This window comes from Ovis canadensis, chromosome 25 (assembly GCF_042477335.2).
Source record: "Ovis canadensis isolate MfBH-ARS-UI-01 breed Bighorn chromosome 25, ARS-UI_OviCan_v2, whole genome shotgun sequence".
Lineage (NCBI taxonomy): Eukaryota > Metazoa > Chordata > Mammalia > Artiodactyla > Bovidae > Ovis > Ovis canadensis.
Window position 1 is genome coordinate 17501 of NC_091269.1, and position 20797 is coordinate 38297.

General features: G+C 48.1%; 1 long non-coding RNA gene across 1 annotated transcript in view; it reads right to left on the reverse strand.

Moving 5' to 3' along the window:
• LOC138430280 (uncharacterized) overlaps positions 1 to 13067 on the reverse strand; it is a 14467-nt gene extending 1400 nt beyond the window's left edge. The window contains exons 1-5 of the long non-coding RNA XR_011253088.1: positions 12928 to 13067; positions 11849 to 11922; positions 11312 to 11418; positions 9515 to 9648; positions 7344 to 7464 (exon numbers count right to left, since the gene is read on the reverse strand). This is a non-coding gene — a long non-coding RNA (uncharacterized lncRNA). The remainder of the gene's footprint in view (positions 1 to 7343; positions 7465 to 9514; positions 9649 to 11311; positions 11419 to 11848; positions 11923 to 12927) is intronic.
• Positions 13068 to 20797: the final 7730 nt, after the last annotated feature.

Here is a 20797-nt window from a genome sequence, read left to right on the forward strand (position 1 = left end):
TAATGAGTAGTCTGCTAGTAGCTAGATGACATCCAGCTAAAGATGAGTAGGGGGGCACTCTTTCTGCCCCCTTCTGATGTCTATGTCAGAAGCTTTCTCTCTTTTATACTTTAATAAAACGTTGGGACACAAAAGCTCTGACTGATCAAGCCTCATCACTGACCCTGGGTTGAATTCTTCCTCCAAGGAGCCCAAGACTTCAAGCATCTTTCATGGTTAGACAACAACCTTTCCAAACAATGGTCTTTTCAAAAAAAATAAGGATAAGTGATGAGTATGCATATGCCTACGAATCAAATGGGACCCATATGTCAAACCACATAAAAATATATCTTCCCTCAACATACATATAACACAATCAGGCCTTCAGATGCATCGATTCTCCAACTATCAAGTCATACAAATATGGATGTAAAATATCACAATACATTCCAAAGTGATGGATATTGACTTTCGCCTGCTGGCACTTCTTTTTTATGTCATCTCCATTATATTAGCTATGACAACGAATCATGTGCTGTGCTAAGTCACTTACATTGTGTCCAACTCTTTGGGATCATATGGACTAGGCCCCACCAGGTTCCTCTCCATGAGATTCTCTAGGCAAGGATACTGGAGTGGGTTGCCATGCTCTCCCTCAGGAGATCTTCCTGCCCCAGGGATCGTATCCATATCTCCTATGTCTCCTGCATGGGTATGTTCTGCATGTTCCTTACCACTAGAACCACCTGGGAAGCCCGACAGGGCATATACAGAACCATTCCTCCAACAAAACTGAAGAATGACTTTAAAATCTCAAACAAAACATGAGTATATGTGTTCACAAACTTCATGGAGCAAGGGTTTCTTCGATCTGAAAACTGGCGTTGATGAAGGACTGTGTGAAGAATACTTCAAAGTCTATTTGGCAAACACAGCCTACGTTGGCTATATTTAGTCCTCAAATGAATGAGAATGTCATGAGTACTGGTCGTTTCAAATAAGTAGCATGTGAAGCTGTTTACACTTATTGGGATGTGTGGTATACCACATTCACACATGTCAGTAGCATTGGTGCAAAAACGATACATTTCTCAGGGGAAACTTCTACATGGACTCTTGGGATCAGAGCTCTAACTCATACACACGTACTTTTCCTTTTAAAATGATCCTGCATGATAAGCAAACAAAACACTGGATGAACACCTAGACGGTGAGCTCTGTACTAAATGATTTTAAAGCCAGTAGATGGAATGAGCTGATGAGGAAGACTACAAACAAGTCATCTTCTTCAGCTTGGTCAAACTGCTCATAGTCATACAAGTGAATGAAAAGTTAAGCCTGTTGTCATTCAATCTGTTTTAAAGAAATAGAATAATAAAACAAATTAGTAAATCTTATTTTCTTAATAAACGTTGTATTATTTCTGCACGGCTTTGTTACTGGCATAAATAGAATATCTACAATAATAACGTGTAGATTATTATTGTAATAATAATGAAATGGATTCACATTCGATATCGATTCACATCTATAATTGATGCCATAGCTGTTTGATACTATTGCTTGAATGAATGCAACTTATGTGACTTCACAAACTACAAACACGACTAACATAATAGGTATTAAAAAACCTTGAGTGACATGAGCGTGAAGACTTAGTAGAGTTGCTCTCAAGAATAATGATACTATTATTCACTCTAGCCATAGTACTGGAATCTGTACATTAACACCCCTGCAAAAGAAATGGAAAGGATAGAATAATAATAAAGGAACTTCATAACTATATTCCTACTGTAAACATTCAACACTATGTTTTCTTTTAAACTGACTTTCATATTTGGTCTACTGTAACCTCTTCTGTGTTCATTTTATGCTAAACTTATTGCTAACAGTAAAATTACCATACGAGCTCTAATTATTTTTTTTTTACTTGCAAAGCTAATGATAGAACCAAAGGCCGATATCTACATCAAACAGGAGAAACGGAATGGAAACTGTAAACAATTTTATGGAAGAACATTTCTGTGCTCCTATTCAGTCAAATGGACATTCAAAAGGATGTGATTTTTCTCAAAGTTTATTTCAGAAACTTGGAATTGGATGACTGCAAACAATAACACTAATAATATATTGATACATAATATTAAAAATATACAGTGGGTCATTCTTTTTTTTATTCTGCCACAGCTAACAGACAGGAAGTCAGTTGTCGTAACTACTACTAACATAGGACCCTCACCGATAAGTGAAGATATATAGGAAAATCCATAATAGATCTAAAAACCATCAAAGATAAAATGGTAATTAAAAAATACAGTGACAGTTTAGTTGGTATAAGAAACAGGATGATTATGAAAGCAAAGCCAACAATCACGGATAGGCCATGGAAGCCCGTGGCTGTCACGAGTGTTGACTTGTATCCTTCATCTGAGGTTGTTAAAAGCGCTTGGTAAAATCCAGAGGTTTGCAGCAGTGGTAACCTCCTGAACAGACTGAAATAAAAAGGGTTTCCAGAATATCCTGATGATTTCCATCTACTAGGCTGTGGTGAGCTCAAGCAATACATACTCCAGAGGACAGAAGACAGACAGGTTGGGAACATGTCTACTGCACTTAGGGAGAAAGGGAATGTTGCTACTCAGCCTAGTACAAGTGTAGAAGCAACACCTCGGTGATTCGACCTTTAAAGAATAGATACGTATGAGAACGACTGGTATGAATAATCCTTCACAAGTGCGTTCTCAGACCTCCTCCCATCATAAGCACAAGCATAATGAAAACACTGAGTTTTCATGGTCTCACACAAAATTAGACTCACTTATGACTTTGCTTTGAGAAGAGTTGAACTACTCATTGTTAAAGAGAAATGATCCTTTCTTCTCTGAAGATTTGTGAATCATTCAAAGGGTGTGGTGAATAAACTACTTAAGGATCCAATACATAAAAATGCAATAGGCTAAGCACAGAGATGTTTTTCTCCCTTTCTCAAAGGATGGAACATTTTGTATTTACACTGATTTTGTCTCTACACTGATTTTGTCTTGACTTCATGTACAATTACATATTGATTTTTTTAGTTGACATACAATAGGACTAAAAATATTGATATTATACTAATAACTCATGTTGGTATGTGTGGTTGTCACATAGGATTCACAGGAGATTTAAATTCACAGTTGTCAACGTAAAGGATGAATGCTATTTAGCTTCTTCGTGAATCTAGACCATGAATGAAGAGTTTTCCTCAACATATTTCACTGAGGGAAATACAAGGATGATAGGCATAATACTATGCTTCGACTCATGGATATCTAAGCATTGCTCACAATACAGATCTGATTTTCGAAATCAGGGTTCTTTCAGTGTCCTTGAACAGCATTTGTTTTTCTGTATACAGAAGAAAAAAACTCATGAGTATCAAACTGGTTCACATAAAACATGTGTATGAATTGTTATCTTCCTGAACCAGAGATCAAACCCACATCACTTCCACCTCCTGCACTGGTAGGCAGATTATTTACTGACTGTGCCACCTGGGAATCGACATACATTTCAAGGACCACTGCCATCAGCTTCTACTGTTCATGACCAAAGTAGGAGAAACAACATTGGAAGAAGTACTCATAAGGGTACTCATAGGAAGTACTCATAAGTCAAGGAACTGTTATACTGGGTACTCTCGTTATTACTGGGACAAGTCAGTTCCTCTGATGATGACGGGTATAACTGAAAAATTATTACAAATGCATGGGCTGCGATGTCTACATGATAAATGTGTTCCTCTTATACTATTGCTTCAGGGATGCCTACTTCCACATGAAGGACTGCACTTCAAGGGATGCCTGCTATTCCAGCTCAAGCAACAGATAGTGAAGTGCAGATCATTGTCCTTTGTTGAAAATAATCAGCAGTTTGTCAACATAGGGAACATGCCGGAGGAACCCTTGGGATGGAACTCTAAAAACAGGTTGGGCCCTCTTTTTGCCAAGCCCTGCGATAAACTACAAATCAGAAAAAGAAAAATAGCATCGGTTTTGTCAGGACTTCCTCATCTTTTCTTTCTCGGTAGCAGGAAGCAGACATTGAGGCCAGAGGACTGCAGGATTTCATTGTGAACTAATGTTGGGTGGGGTGGAAGCTCATCACTCTAGTAAGAATGTGGCTCAATAAAACGGAATTTCATTCACTTCATGGACATAGAGTTCTATAATCCTTCATTAAGGAATTCAATAAGCTATATTTCCTTACACCTTCACAATCTCTTGGTTTACGAGAATGTCAATTGCTAGTCCAGCACTTATACAATGAGTGTTACAGGTAGTATTAGTGTATAAATGATGATGAGCAATGACAGGAAGTTTATTTATTCTCTGTTTGAATTCTTGATTTTTTACATAATTTTTTATAATATCCTTACAGATGTGAATATTTTAGTGACATGTATAAATACACGTTGAGTAGTGCTATGATAACTCATAGTGTTGGCACAATAAATATCATGGTTATTATGTGCTTTTCATATATTCCTTTTGAGATTCTCTTCCATTATACATTATCATAAGATATTTAATAGTTTCCTAAACTGTACAGTAGGTCCTTGTGGCTTCTTTTATATATAGTAATGTATTTGTTAATAATTCAAACAAAAACTGGTACACAAATATTCATAGTGACATTCACGATAGCTCAAAGGTAGAACTCATTCAAGTGTCCGTTGGTGGGAGACTGAATATGCAACACAAGGTATATTCAGAAGCTTGAACGGTATTCCACCATACGAAAAAGTACATTAAATGGTGCTGTCACTCTGCAAGACATTACAGAAATGACTCCAAAACAAACACATGGAATAAATACATAGTTCGATTCCAATTCAAGCTATGTACCCAAAAGGATTAGGAAAGGGGGCTGAAAAAATGGATACTTCTTCCGTCATACTCACAACAGCATGATTCACACTGGCAAACAAACAGAAGTGATCTAAGTGTCCATGGCAGCCAATTCCATAAACAAACTGTGGTATACACACAATGGAATCTGATTCGGCCCTTCAAAGTCAGTAATTCTGACAATGCGACAATGTGGACAAACCTTATGGTCATTAGATTAAGTGAAATAAACCAGACCAAGAAAAGACAAACGTGCTGTGATTCCACTCATATGAGATATCCAAACAAGTCAAATCTGTCAGAAATAGCAGAGAGTGATTCCGACCGATCGAAAAGAGTTCATGTTTCATGGACCTCAGTTTCCCTTGGAAAAACTGACTTCCCGTGATATCTCCAAAACCAATTAGACAAATAATTGGAAGCTATATCCAGTCAAATGAATGTAGACATAATGTTACATACAGTGTACACCAAACTCACTCAAACTTCTTAACAGACAAAAGGCAAAACTGTATCTATGGTACCTCATCTTAGCTTAAAACTGTATCTACAGTACCTCACTTCTGCTTATAAAATTTAACAACAACAACAACACACTAAAGTCTATCCAAAAAAAGGATATAAAACATATATAACATTAACTTTAAAAAATTGGAAATTTAAACTGTGGAAAACCTTATTCACAAAACTTAAACACAAGCCACAGGAAAATATATTTATAAAATACATATCTGATAAAGGATTGTACTATAAACATACCAAAAAATCTGGAACAATCTCATAAAAAATGTATAAACCTAAACACCTGGCCTACAAAAATATAAAGATAGTAAATAAGCCTATCAAAAAGACTCAAAATCACATATCATTAGGAAATTACAAACTAAAATAACAGTGAGGTAGCACTGCACACCTATTAGATTCAGTAAACTCAAAAAAAGGGGGTAGGGCACAACTTCTCTGGTGGCTCAGTGGTAAAGAATCTGCCTGACAATGCAAGACACTCTAGTTCGATCCGTTACCCCAGAAGATCCCACATGCCACAGAGAAACATAGCTGGATGTTTCCACAGCTAAACAAGGCTCTCCTGTGACCTGAATACTACATGGCTAGCACTTACTAAAAAGCTTTGAAAACATCCAGACAAAAAGTATCGCATGATTATATACAACAGCTCTACTTGTAATAACTAAAAACTTTCAAATATCAGGATGTCTTCAGTAGATGACAGTGTAAACAAATGGGGATACATCCAAAGTGAAGGGGAGCAAATGCTACCACAAAATATACCACCTCAGCATGAGAATCAGTTGGACCCAATTAACTTTTATTTTTTTAGAGGACACATGATCATCTCTGAAACCCAAGTTCAAGACAGCTCTTCTGTGAGTCACATTTACCAGAGAAATCTCATTTCAAAGGAATCCTCTCTATATGCCAGATAGAAGGATGAGACACAGTCTTTTGAAACTCTTTTTTCTTTTCTATCGATAGGGAAAGCTAAGCCGTAAATCTGCACAACCACCATACCCTTCCTTTCCTTTGGTTGTATTTTTTTTAATATTTGTCTCTTTTTTAACTTGGCTGTGCCAGGTTGACCTTCATTGAGGCAAGCCAGATACTTAGCTACAACATGCAAATTCTCCGTTGTGGCATGGGAGATCTAGTTCTTGGATCAGGGAATGAACCTGGGCCTCCTTCTTTGGGAGTGTCCAGTCTCAGCCACTGGACCACCAGGAAGTGCCTGTTTTGTTTTCAGATGAAGATGGAATCTAAGGTGATATCTTGGGCCATTTCAGTCACTGACTCAGTTTCCTGAGTTTCTCCAAAGCACGCATAAGGTGCACATTATTAAACTGGTTTGCAAAACAAGAAAAGGTTGTCTGCTACAACACTGTATGCTTACAAATATCTAAACGGTAAATGGCATATTATTTATTTTTAATTACTATGGGGGGAGAAAGAATGCAGGATTCATACATGTTACAACATGAATAAATATTAAAACCATCTTCAGTGAAAAAAAAAAATCCACATAGGAAAGGCCACCCAGAACCCTTATTCACCATGTCTGCTTTCAATCCATCAAGTTTGTCCAAATAACTGAAAATCTCAGTAACACTCTAAATAAAGAAAACAGGATGAAGATGGAAACAAAAGATATATTCATACATTTGAACAATTGCTAAAAGTGGAAGTGGGGTGGTGGATTACATTATAATGTAGATACCATATGATTTCCTGATTTTGGAGATTATGTGCTGGTTCTGAAGAAGGAACCCATTTTGGATAAAACACATAGAGTATTTTAGATGATGTGGCAAATGCTAGCACTTGTTCCCATTGCTAGGCATTTTCTGTACATTTTAAATGACTGGAAAGTATACTAGGTTTCAAAACAACCATGTCGATACCACAAAAGAAATTTAGAGCAGACAGGCAGGAAACTTTCTGATACAGGCCAAGACTTACCCAGATGAAGTTCAAGGGAAGCTGCGATGCTCACTGCCCGTGAAGGAGTCCACGTGGAATGAAGAAGTACTGTGGGAAGTCTATTAGTAACCACCATGTCTTGGGTCCTCTGGATGACCTACTGCAGGAGAAACAGATCTTACAGATAAAATGATCCACATCACTTCACAAAAAGTTGTTAGGCTACATTCAGTAAAGCGGAATCATTTCGGATCAATTTACAATCATATAAAATACTACCATTTACAGTCCAGAAATCACTTGCATTTCTACACACTAATAACAATCAGAAAAAAATATTAAGAAAATCCCACTTAAATAAAACATCTAGCAACAAACTTAATCAAGAACATAAAAGACCAGTAGTCAGAAAACTAGAAAGCACTGATAAAGAAACCAAAGAAAACACAAATACACAGAAAACTGTTCCACGCTCATGCACTGGAACAATGAGGAATTAAAAGGTCCATTCCAACCAAAGTCATCAACAAATACACGGACTGCAATCACAAAATAATATTCAATGGCATTTTTCACAGAAATAGAAGTATTCCTCATATTAGACTGCTACTGTTGAACAGGACCTTAAACAGCCAAAAAGACTCTGAGAAAGAGGAACACAGCTGGAGGCATCTTCCTATCCCTCTTCAAACTACATCACGGAGCTGTAGTGACCACCACAGTGAGGAACTGGCAGGAACACAGACACATGGACTCCAGGAGAGAATAGAGAGCCCAGAAACGAACCCACCTGTACATGGTCAGTTCCTGAAAATCAAACCAGGAACGAGCGAAGAGGAAAGGACAGTCTTCTCAAGAAACAGTGACAGGAAAATGGCCACCTACACGGAAGAACATCAGTGTTCATCCTCTACATCATCTAACGCAAATCTAACTGAAAACCCACCGCTTTGCACACGGAGCTCTTTCCCCCTGAGTCCTCTGAGATGGACCCCCAGTCAGCCCTCAGCTGGACACAGGAAACGTCTACTCCGTCCTCATTTTCCGCTCTTGCAGCGCCTCCCTGCTGGTGGGCACTGAGGCAACCCTGCTCCTCTCAGCCTGGATGCAGCCCTGTTATCCAGAAGCCTGAGCCCTGATGGTCCTGAGGAGACAAAGCTCCCGCCAGCTGCTCACGGAGCAGAGTCTAAAGGCAAAGCGTCCTGCGCCCGCGGGTCAGAGGGGCCTTTGGCGCCCCCTTCGGGCCACAGGAGAAGAGCGGGCAGCCCGGCGCTCACAGACCTCAGAGGGCTCACCCAGAAGCAGCTCTGCTGCGGGCACTCAGACTGGAAGCCCAAACTGAAATGGAGCAGAATAGCTCCATGACCCTCTGCAAAACATGGCTAAGGAACAAACAGAGCCTGTATGGAATGCAGCCATAAAAAGGAACAAATTTGAGTTTGTTCTAATAAAGGGGAGGGAAGTCAGTCAAAGAGAGAAAAACATGTAATCTAGAAGGATGGTACTGACGAGTCTGTTCACAGAGCAGCAATGGAGGTGCAGACATAGAGAACAGACTTACAGACGAGGGTGGAGAACAAGAGGGAGAGGGTGAGATGAATGGAGAGAGCAGCATGGGTGCAGGTACACCTACATTTGTAAATATGTAAACCAATGGGAATTTGCTGTATGATTCAGGGAACTCAAACTGGGGCTCAGTATTAACCTGGAGAGGTGGGAATGCGTGCGAGGTGGGAGGGAGATTCAAGAGCAAGAGGACATAGGTACACCTATGGTTAATTCATGTGGATGTATGACAAATCAAACCAATATTGTAAAGCAATGATCAATCAACTAAAAAGAAATAACTGTTTAAAAAAATATGAACATAAACACAAACTTTGCAACAAGGTAACTCCATTTTAAAAACTATAGAATTTTAGAAAACTACTAAAGTTCTACATGACCTTCGGTCTGGTGATCAGGTCTAACATACACAAAACAAGCCAACTTACCAAATTATGAATACAAATTAGTTAAAACATTGCCTTTTATCATTTCATACATTTACCCTGTGGAGGACCTTACTCGAGAGAACCAAAAACAAACTATTAAATGAACCACCGACCACCCACCCCGGCCAGGCAACAGAGAAAAGAAAACACTTGCAGGAGTCATCTTACAACAGGAGGGCCTGGGAAGGAACAAGGAACGAACAAGCTACCACCAACCAGAATTCTGGAGAGGTCAGGTGATGGGAGGCTCCAGTTCAGAGGTCCTACCAACCTCCCAGGATCCACTTCGCTGGAATCCATCTCAGCTGAGTGATGTGTGTGCCCCCAAGAGAGATCCCAATTCAGAATGCCTGGCAAGAGACAAACCAGAAATTAACCCGATGACCATAAAACCTGAGACTGTGAGCCACATGACAGAGTGGCTCTCTCCGTTTCCCTCACCCTCCTGCCCTCCACCCCGGCAGCCCTTCCCAATAAAGCCTCTCGCTTGGACAGCACTCCTCTCCTCAGACAACTCATTGCCCAGTGTCAGACAAGAACTCACTCTCAAGCCCTGGAAGGGATCCCCCTTCCTTCATCAAAAGCAATATCCAGGAGAAAATATCTTCAAAACGCTATCTTGCAGAGAAGGAAATCAGAGAAGGCAATGGCAGCCCACTCCAGTACCATTGCCTGGAGAATCCCATGGACAGAGGAGCCTGGTAGGCTGCAACCCCGGGGTCACTAAGAGATGGACACGACTTCACTGAGTGACTTCACTTTCACTTTTCACTTTCATGCACTGGAGAAGCACATGGCAACCCACTCCAGTGTTCTTGCCTGGAGAATCCCAGGGACAGAGGAGCCTGGTAGGCTGCTGTCTATGGGGTCGCGCAGAGTCAGGCACGACTGAAGCGATGCAGCAGCAGCAGCAGAGAAGGAAATGGCACCACCTGCAGTACTCTGGTCTCAGAAATCCCAGGGACAGAGGAGCTTGGTGGGCTACAGTCCAAAAGCAGGGCATTTCTGACGGGAGGAAACAGTCCCAGGGAAGCTGAGCTGCTCACCAGAGGCCCCAGAGCTTTGGATAGCACACCAGAGCTGGGGCTGAGGATTCCCAGCTGCCATGCCTCTTGATCCTGGCCTCTTTCACTAGATACATGTGTGGAAAACTAGAATCTAAAATATGCCCTGGTAGTTCCATAGATTCCAAAGAATCCACCCCCTGGTGCTGGAGATGCATGTGCGATCCCTAGGATGGGAAGATCCCACATCCTATGGAGCCCGTGTGCCACAACTGCCGAGCCTGTGCTCTAGATCCTGGAAGCCACGATGCCGAGTTCACATGCTGCAGCCACTGAAGCCCATGAGCCTGTGCCCCTCAACAAGAGGAGACACTGCAGTGAGAAGCCTGCAAACCACTAGTTATGGCCCATGCTCACCAAAACTAGAGAAAAGCCCACACACAAAGATGCAACACAGCCAACAATCAATAAAACTGTTTTCCTAAAAAAAATGCATATCTGACAAAGAAACTGTATTCGAATTGTCCAAGAACACTAGAGCAAACAAGCCCATTCATAATTGGTAGCGACTGAAATAGACACCTGGCCACTGAGGGTATACTGATAGTAAACTATCATACAAAAACATACTCAAGATACTGGTGCAATGCATGCAGAGCCCCCTTTGAAAGACAATCTGACAGTTTTTTTTCAGTAACCACGTGGGACAAGCACTGAATTCTGTGTATGACAAGCGGTGGAAGCCAGGTATCTTACCATTGGAATGCAAAGTTACAGATAAACAAAAGGAAACGTTACAATGTCCATGTCGTGGTGGATCAGGTTGGAGACATCACAAATTACCTTTAACTGAATATGTTCAAAGGTGAGCTGGAATACATGTATATATATATCCATGTATTTGTCAGCTGAGCATATTGAGCTCCTACATGTATGTTTTAAATATCATTCTCTAATAAAAGGGAACAGGAAACATCTCCGATGGCCCGGTGGTAAAGAATCTGCCTACCGATGCAGGGAACACGGGTTCAATTCCTGTGTAGGAGATCCCACACGCCCAGGGGCAACGAAGCCCTTGAACAACTCTAGAAGTTTGCATGCTCCAGAGCCCAAGTTCTGCAAACAGAGAAAGCACTGCAATGAGAAGCCATGGCACAGCAACTAGAGGGTAGCCTCTGCTCACTACAACTAGACAAACGAGCAATAAAGACCCAGCACAGTCAAAAATAATGTAATGTTAAAAAAAGGGACAGTTCTTTGAAGAAATGACTGAGACTAGGGGTGAGACTGTAAATATATGAGCCAGGGTCATCTTAAATTATGAGAAATTAAAGAAACTAAAGACAACTATCAAGCTGTCCAAACTGATACAAATGGATGATGACACAGTGTTATCTGTATACACCAGCAAATAACAATCTGAAAAGGAATTTAAACAAACGATTCCCTTTCAGTCATGTCAACATTAATAAAAGACTTTGCTATGGACAGAATGAGGATAACAAGACTGGCACACTGGAAATGATACATGATTGCTGAAAAATACCTTAAAGACATGGACAGATACTCCATAGCGATGAAAAGGCTTCAGTTGGCAATACCATGGAATGCATCTTCAATCTGAAATGAAGATTCAATATGAATTACAAAAGGCTGAAAGGTGGTTGCTAAACCACAAAAGATGCCAGCATTCTTGGACTCCAGAGGAGAATTCAATCCAGGGCAAGTGACGAAGCTTGATGGCTCAGAGGTTTTCTGTTAAAAAGTTTTATTAAAATATAAAAGAGATCGAGAGAGCTGCTGACATAGACAGTAAAAGGGGGAAGAAAGAGTACCCCCTGCTAGGCTTTAGCCAGATGTTATAGAGCCACTAGCAGTCTGCTAATGAAAGAAAGACAATGTGTCAGAGAATGGCACCAGGCCCCTCACCCACAGCATGCATTGAGATAACATTGGCAGCAGATGAGTCATCCCAGGCCATAAAATGATGGACATGAATCTTGAAGAAAGGCAGATTTCCAAGCAAATATATAGTTTCATTCACATAGATTAAGAGAACAAGGTATGAGTAAAACATACTGGTTTGTCAAGTTTTTTCTGAGCCTTTAGGGGAAACTGACCTGAAGACAGAGCCTTGGGTAAATACATAGTACATTAGCATACCTTAAGACAAACATTTCCATAAGAAAAATGCATTGCTTAGTTCAAGGTTTGAGGAAAGTTAAATTCAGGTGGAGCCAGGAGTGGTCATGGCAACACAGAATTTTCTGAGAAACCTCCTTTTAAATTTGTATCAAGATGGAGGAAAAAAAATGCAGCACTCTTTTGTCTCCTCTGGCCTCTTAAGAGAGAGGAAAAAACGTCTGACACTTGCAGTCTATTTTCTCTGTCTGGAGACCCCTGGCCTTCCTGCCTGTTATCCTCTCCAGGCCTGTAGGAAGCAATACACTAGGCTGCTTGGGAAAACCGCGCGGGTCTGAGCTTTATGCAAAGGGGTAAAGCGGTAAAACCCTTGGCCCCAAAGGCGAGGCTTTTCTGCAACCGCCATTTTAGTCGGCTCCGAGACTGCAAACAAAGAGGGCAGAATACATGGTTCCCTGCTCCGCCCAGTCTGAGTTCCCTTACCTGTGGCCCACAGCCCTGCGCTCTGCTCGCTGGATGCCAATCGACGGGGACCCAGGAGCCCACGAAACGAGCATTCCCAGCTGCAATGGCGAGCCCTGAGAGCCCTGGCCCCCGTCGCGCCGCCATGTTCATCCCGCCCCAGACCCGCTCACGTGAGCCGCGCTCCTGACCAGCCGCCCAGGCTGGCCCCGCCCCCGACGCGCTCACGGTGCGCCCCACCCCCACGCCCCCTTCCAGGACAGGCCCGCGGGATCGCGACTGCCTCCAGGTGAAACACAAGGACAAGCAAATCCACCCCACCGAGACAATCCAAGCTTTTTCTCAGCTGATCTGTCTATGATTTAGGGATAAAACTATGACTATAGAAAGCAAAGATGACCTAGGACAGCCATGATATTCTATAGAGCCAGACCCTGGCGCGCAGAGGCTTGAAGAGGGTCCGGGAGCTCTGTCAGAGCAGCAAGCCTCTGTAGCATAGCGGTTAGGTGCGCTGGTGAGCAAGGCAGACTGTGGTCTGTAAGTCAGGAGTTCAAATCCGCAGCTTAACTCTTTTGCTCTTAGGGGGCGGGGGACAGCAAGAGGCGGGGCTTAGACCAGAAACGTTTATTTTTATTTTAGAGGTTTATTGTTAAGCTTAGGGTTAGGGTCCGGGCAACCCCCCAACTTGTTCAGGTTCAGGTTCAGGGTTAGGGTTAGAATTTGGGGAACCCCCTCTTCTAAGAGTTCGGGTTTGGGTTACGGTTCAGGTCAGGGTCAGGGTTCAGGTTACGGTTAGGGTTAGCATTAGTGTTGGGGTTACAGCTTAAAGTGAGCCCTAATAGGGCCCATAGTTCTTTATCAGCCTGCCCTGGCGGGCCGAGGCTTGAAGGGAGGCCGGGAGCCCTACTAAAGTCAGCAAGCTTCTGTAGCATAGCGGTTAGGTGGGCCACTAGACAAGCAGACTATGGTCTGTAAATCAGGAGTTCAAGTCTCCAGTCCAACCTTTTTGCTTTTAAGGGGCAGGGGACTGCAAGAGCTGGGGCTTAGACCAGAAAATTTTTTTATTTTAGAGGTTTATTGTTAAGCTTAGGGTTACGGTTCGGGCAACCCCCCTACTTGTTAGGGTTCGGGTTCAGGTTAGAATTCGGGGACCCCCTCTTCTTAGAGTTCGGGTTTGGGTTAGGGTTCAGGTCAGGGTCAGGGTTCGGGTTACGGTTAGGGTTGGCATTAGCTTTAGGGTAACAGCTTAAAGTGAGCGCTAATAGGGTCCATAGTTCTTTATTAGCCTGCCGTGGAGGCGAGAGGCTTGAAGAGTGCCTGGGAGCAAGGCAAAACCCACTGAGCCTCCCTGGCATAGTGGTTAGGCTTACAACCAGTTAGTCCTATAGGTTAGGTGTTCAAGTCCTAGTTTTGCCTCTTTCCCTTTTAGGGGGTGGGGGACAGCAAGGGGCGGGGCTTAGGCCAGAAAAGTTTATGTTTATGTTAGAGTTTTATTGTTAGGGTTAGGTTTAGGGTTCCGGCATCCCCCCAACTTGTTAGGGTTCAGAGTTCGGGTTCGGGGAATCCCCTCTCTTCTTAGGGTTCGGATTCGGGTTTGGGTTCAGGGTTCGTGTTTGGGGTTTGGGGTTCAGGGTTTGGGGTTAGGGGTTCGCGGTTCTAGTTTGGAGTTTGGGGTTCCGATTAGGGGTTCAAGGTTCAGCTTAGGGGTTTGGGGTTTGGGGTTTGGGTTGGGGTTCGCAGTTTGGGTTTGGGGTTTGGGCTTCGGGTTAGAGGTTCGCGTTTCGGGTTTGGGGATCAGGTTATGGGTTCTCGGTTCAGGTTCGGGGTTCGCAGTTCGGGTTTGGGATTTGAGGTTCAGGTAAAGGGTTTGGGGTTCGCGGTTTGGGTTTGTGGTTTGAGGTTTGGGTTTGGGGTTTGGGGATCAGGTTAGGGGTTCTCGGATTGGGTTGGGGTTCACAGTTCGGGTTTGGGGTTTGAGGTTAGGGTGAGGGGTTTGGGGTTCGCGGTTTGGGTTGGAGGTTTGGGATTCGGGTTAGGGGTTTTGGGTTTGGGATTCGGGTTACGGGTTTGGGTTTTGGGGTTCACGGTTTGGGTTTGGGTTTGGGGTTCGGGTTAGGGGTTCGGGGTTCGGGTTTGGGGTTTGGAGTTCGAGGTTTGGGGTTTGGGGTTCGCGTTTCAGGTTAGGGGTTGAGGGTTGGGGTTTGGGGTTCGCGGTTTGGGATAGGGGTTCGCGGATTTGGTTAGGGGTTAGGGATTTGGGGTTTGGAGTCTGGGATTTGGGTCAGGGGTTCGCGGTTTGGGGTTCTAGTTATGGGTTTGGGGTTTGGGTTCAGGGTTATGGGTTGGGGGTTTGGGGTTCGGTTTTTGGGTTTGCAGTTCGGGTTACGGATTAGGGGTTTGGGGTTTGGGTTTGGGGTTCGGGAATTGGGGTTCGAGGATTGGGGTTGGGGGTTCCGATTAGAGGTTCAGTAAGTGAGATTTGTGGTTCGGGGGTCAAGATTTGAGGTTTGGGGTTTGGGGTTCGGGGGTTTGGGTTCAGGGTTTGGGGTTGGGGTGTGAGGTGCAGTTTCGAGTTTCGCTGTTCGGGTTAGGAGTTAGGGGTTGGCGGTTCGGGGTTCGGCTTAGGGGTTTGGGGTGTGCGGTTTGGGGTTTGAGGTTTGGGGTTCCGGCCAGGGGTTTGGGGTTCGGGGTTCGGATCAGGGGTTTGGAGTTTGGGTTTGAGGGTTGGGTTTTGGGGTTTGGATTTCGGGATTTAGAATTCGGTTTAGGTGTTCACGGTTTGGGTTAGGGGTTTGGGGTTTGGGTTGGGTGTGTGGGGTATGGGTTAGGGGTTTGGGTTCAGGGTTTGGGGTTCAGTTTATGGGTTTGCATTTCTGGTAAGGCATTAGGGGTGTGCAGTTTGGGTTTGGGTTTGGGGTTCATGTTAGCGGTTTGGGGTTGGGGGTTCGGGTTCCAGATTTGGGGTTCGGGGTTTGAGTTATGGATTCGGGGTTTGGGCTACGTGGTTCGGGGTTTCCGGTATGGGGTTTGGGGGTCGGGGTTTGGGTTTGGGGCTCGGGTTAGGGGTTCGGGTTCGAGTTAGGGGTTCACAGATCGGGTTAGGGGTTTGGGGTTCGGCGATTGGGGTTCGGTTAAGGGGTTCGCTGTTCGGGTTAGGGGTTAGTGACAGGGGCTTCTGTTTTAGCGTAGGGGGTCGCAGTTCAGGTTATGGGTTAGGCGTTTGGTGTTTCATTTTCGGGTTATGGTAAAGGGTTCAGGTAGGAGTTTGTGTTAGGGGATTCTGGTTCAGGTTGGGAGTTTGGTGCATGGGGTTGGAGATTTGGATTCGGTAAATGGGTTGGGGTTCATGGTATGGTGTTGGAGTTAGGGGTTTGGGGTGTGGGGTTTGGGGTATCTTGTTCTGATTAGGGGCATGGGGTTTGGGGTATGGGGTTCGGCTTTGAGGTTAGAGGTTTGCGGTTTGGAGTTTGGGTTTGGAGATTGGAGTTTGGGCTTGGAATTAAGGGGTAGGGGTTTGGGTTTGAGGTTGGGTTAGGGTTACGGAATCACGGCTCAGGTTCATGGTTTGGGGATTCGAGCTTGGCATTCAGTTTACGGGATCGGGATATAGAGTTTTGAGGTCAGGGTCGAGTTCGGGGTTTGGAGTCGTGATTAGGGGCTACTGAGTGCGGCACAGGCAAGAGCTCCAGCAGTAAGAGCAGGCTGCGCGAGGCTGGGAGACGCCACTGGAGCCTTCCTAGCCTCAGCCCCGCTCCTGCCTTGCCTTTGCACCTAGGACCCAGGTGTCCTTGGAGAGGGCTCAGGGGCTGGTGGCTTGCACACTGCCAACGGCTCCAGCAGGGAGAGCTCTGTCAGAGGGAAGGGAAGGGCAAGTGTAGGGCTACTCCAGCGGTTGCTTGGCCACCCAGACCCAGCGCCGCACGGAGTGCACCAGGCTCCCAGGGCCCCTGGCTGGGGTCTGCAGCCCCACACACCCGGAGGCTGACTCCGTGGGCACCCAGCAGCTGCCTCACACACGTACGTTCCCTAGCGCTCTCCTCGGAGCAGAGACGTGTGCAGGTGGCTGGGGCCTGCCCCTACGTGTCTGGGCTCACGCCCAGAGCCCCAGCTCAGGGGAGCAGCCCCTGACCCAAGACCTGCAGGAGGCGCTCGGGGAAAGCAGAGGCAGCCCAGCCGCGTGCGGCTGCAAACCATGCTTGGGCAGATCCCAGTGCGCTTCTAGTACGGCAGAGCTCCAGCTCTACTCAGAGTCCCGATCTGGCAGAGTTCCTGGCGAGAGGCAGCTTTGCCCTGGACCAGCATTGCCCTGACTTGCCTCGCTGCTAGGATTCCTGCCCAGGAAGGAGCAGATTGCCAGAGGCTGGAGAGACCATTGGCGCCTTCCTGGCCTCGGCTCCGCTCCTGCCTTGCCTTTGCACCAAGGCCCCAGGCATCCTTGGGGAGGACTTAGGGGCCGGTGTCTTGCACCCTGCCAAGGGCTCCAGCAGGGAGAGCTCTGTGCGAGGGAAGGGAAGGGCAAGTGCAGGGCTGCTTCATCCGCTGCTTGGACGCCCAGACTGAGCGCCACACAGAGAGCACCAGGCTCCCAGGGACCCTGGCTGGGGTCTGCAACCCCGAACACCGGGAGGCTGATTTCATGGGCGCCCAGCACCTGCCTCACACACGGAGGTTCCCTGGCGCTCTCCTCCCCAGCAGAGACGTGTGCAGCTGGTTGGGGCTTGCCCCTGCGTGCCTGGGCTCCCGCCCACAGCCCCAGCTCAGGGCAAGAAGCCCCTGAGCCAAGACCTGCAGGAGGCGCAGGGCGCCCCCGCCTGGAAGCCGAGTGAACAGCAGGCGGGCAAGCGAGCCTCCTCGGGGGAAGCAGAGGCAGCTCAGCCGCGTGCAGCTAAAGCCTGCTTGGGCAGAGCTGAGTGCACCTCCCGTCCGGCAGAGCTCCAGCTCTGCTCAGAGGCCCGATCTGGCAGAGTTCCTGGCGCGAGGCTGCTCTGCCCTGGGCGAGCCTTGCCAGACTTTGCCTCGCTGCTAGGCTTCCTGCCCAGGAAGGAGCAGGCTGCGTGAGGCTGGGAGACACTACTGGCGCCTTCCTGGACTCAGCTCTGCTCAAGCACTGCCTTTGCATCTAGGCCCCAGACATCTTTGGGGATGGCTTAGGGGACGATGGGTTGCACACTGCCAAGGGCTCCAGCAGGGAGAGCTCTGTGAGAGGGAAGGGAAGGGCAACTGCAGGGCTCCTCCATCGGTTGCTTGGACGCCCAGACTGAGCGCCTCACAGAGAGCACCAGGCTCCCAGGGCCCCTGGCTGGGGTCTGCAGCCCCGCACACCCAGAGGCTGACTCCGTGGGCACCCAGCAACTGCCTCACACACGGAGGATCCCTAGCGCTCTCCTCCCCAGCAGAGAGGTGTGCAGCTGGTTGGGGCTTGCCCCTGCGTGTCTGGGCTCCCGCTCACAGCCGCAGCTCAGGGAAAGTAGCCCCTGAGCCAAGACCTGCAGCAGGCGCAGAGCGCCCCCGCCTGGAAGCCGAGTGAACAGCATGCGGGGAAGCGAGCCTCCTTGAGGGAATACGTGGCAGCCGAGCCGGGTGCAGTTGCAAACCCTGCTTGGGCGGATCCGAGTGCGCCTCCAGTATGGCAGAGCTCCATCTCTGCTCAGAGGCCCGATCTGGCAGAGTTGCTGGCGCGAGGCTGCTCTGCCCTGGGCGAGCCTTGCCAGACTTTGCCTCGCTGCTAGGCTTCCTGCCCAGGAAGGAGCAGGCTGCGTGAGGCTGGGAGACACTACTGGCGCCTTCCTGGACTCAGCTCTGCTCAAGCACTGCCTTTGCATCTAGGCCCCAGACATCTTTGGGGATGGCTTAGGGGACGATGGGTTGCATACTGCCAAGGGCTCCAGCAGGGAGAGCTCTGTGAGAGGGAAGGGAAGGGCAACTGCAGGGCACCTTCAGCGGTTCTTGGCCGCCCAGACTCAGAGCAGCATGGAGATAACAGGCTCCCAGGGCCCCTGTCTGGGGTCTGCAGCCCCGCACACCCGGAGGCTGACTCCGTGGGCACCCAGCAGTTGACTCACACACGGAGGTTCCCTGGCGCTCTCCTCCCCAGCAGAGAGGTGTGCAGCTGGTTGGGGCCTGCCCCTGCGTGTCTCGGCTCCCGCCCACAGCCCCAGCTCACGGCAAGCAGCCCCTGAGCCAAGAGCTGCAGGAGGCGAAAAGCGCCCTCGCCTGGAAGCCGAGTGAACAGCAGGCGGGGAAGCGAGCCTCCTCGGGGGAAGCAGAGGCAGCTCAGCCGCGTGCGGCTAAAGCCTGCTTAGGCAGAGCCGAGTGCGCCTCCAGTCCGGCAGAGCTCCAGCTCTGCTCAGAGGCCCGATCTGGCAGAGTTCCTGGCGTGAGACTGCTCTGACTTGGGCGAGCCTTGCCCAGACTTGCCTCACTACTAGTCTTCCTGCCCAGGAAGGAGCAGGCTGCGCGAGGCTGGGAGACGCCACTGGCGCCTTCCTGGCCTCAGCTCCCCTCCTGCCTTGCCTTTGCACCAAGGCTCCAGGCGTCCTTGGGGAGGGCTTGGGGCCAGTGGCTTGCACACTACCAAGAGCTCCAGCAGGGAGAGCTCCGTCAGAGTGAAGAGAAGGACAAGTGCAGGGCTCCTCCAGCGGTTGCTTGGCCGCCCAGACTCAGAGCCGCATGGAGAGCAGTAGGCTCCCAGGGCACCTTGCTGGGGTCTGCAGCCTTGCAAACCCGGAGGCTGACTCCGTGGGCGCCAAGCAGCTGCCTCACACACCTAGGTTCCCTAGCGCTCTCCTCGGAGCAGAGACGTGTGCAGGTGGCTGGGGCCTGCCCCTACGTGTCTGGGCTCACGCCCAGAGCCCCAGATCAGGGGAGCAGCCCCTGACCCAAGACCTGCAGGAGGCGCCTGGAGAAAGCAGAGGCAGCCCAGCCGCGTGCGGCTACAAACCATGCTTGGGCGGATCTGAGTGCGCTTCTAGTACGGCAGAGCTCCAGCTCTGCTCAGATTCCCGATCTGGCAGAGTTCCTGGCGCGAGGCAGCTTTGCCCTGGACCAGCATTGCCCTGACTTGCCTTGCTGCTAGGCTTCCTGCCCGAGAAGGAGCAGACTGCCAGAGGCTGGAGAGGCCACTGGCGCCTTCCTGGCCCCAGGTCCACTCCTGCCTTGCCTTTGCACCTAGGCCCCAGGCGTCCTTGGGGAGGGCTTAGGGGCCGGTGTCTTGCACCCTGCCAAGGGCACCAGCAGGGAGAGCTCTGTGCGAGGGAAGGGAAGGGCAAGTGCAGGGCTGCTTCATCGGTGGCTTGGACGCCCAGACTGAGCGCCACACAGAGAGCACCAGGCTCCCAGGGCCCCTGCCTGGGGTCTGCAACCCCGCACACCCGGCGGCTGATTTCATGGGCGCCCAGCAGCTGCCTCACACACGGAGGTTCCCTGACGCTCTCCTCCCCAGCAGAGAGGTGTGCAGCTGGTTGGGGCCTGCCCCTGCGTGTCTCGGCTCCCGCCCACTGCCCCAGCTCACGGCAAGTAGCCCCTGAGCCAAGAGCTGCAGGAGGCGCAAAGCACCCTCGCCTGGAAGCCGAGTGAACAGCATGCGGGGAAGTGAGCCTCCTTGGGGGAAGCAGAGGCATCTCAGCCGCGTGGGGCTAAAGCCTGCTTGGGCAGAGCCGAGTGCGCCTCCAGGACGGCAGAGCTCCAGCTCTGCTCAGAGGCCCGATCTGGCAGAGTTCCTGGCGTGAGGCTGCTCTGCCCTGGGAGAGCCTTGCCCAGACTTGCCTCGCTGCTAGGCTTCCTGCCCAGGAAGGAGCAGGCTGCGCGAGGCTGGGAGAAGCCACGGCGCCTTCCTGACCTCACCTCCGCTCCTGCCTTGCCTTTGCACCAAGGCTCCAGGCGTCCTTGGGGA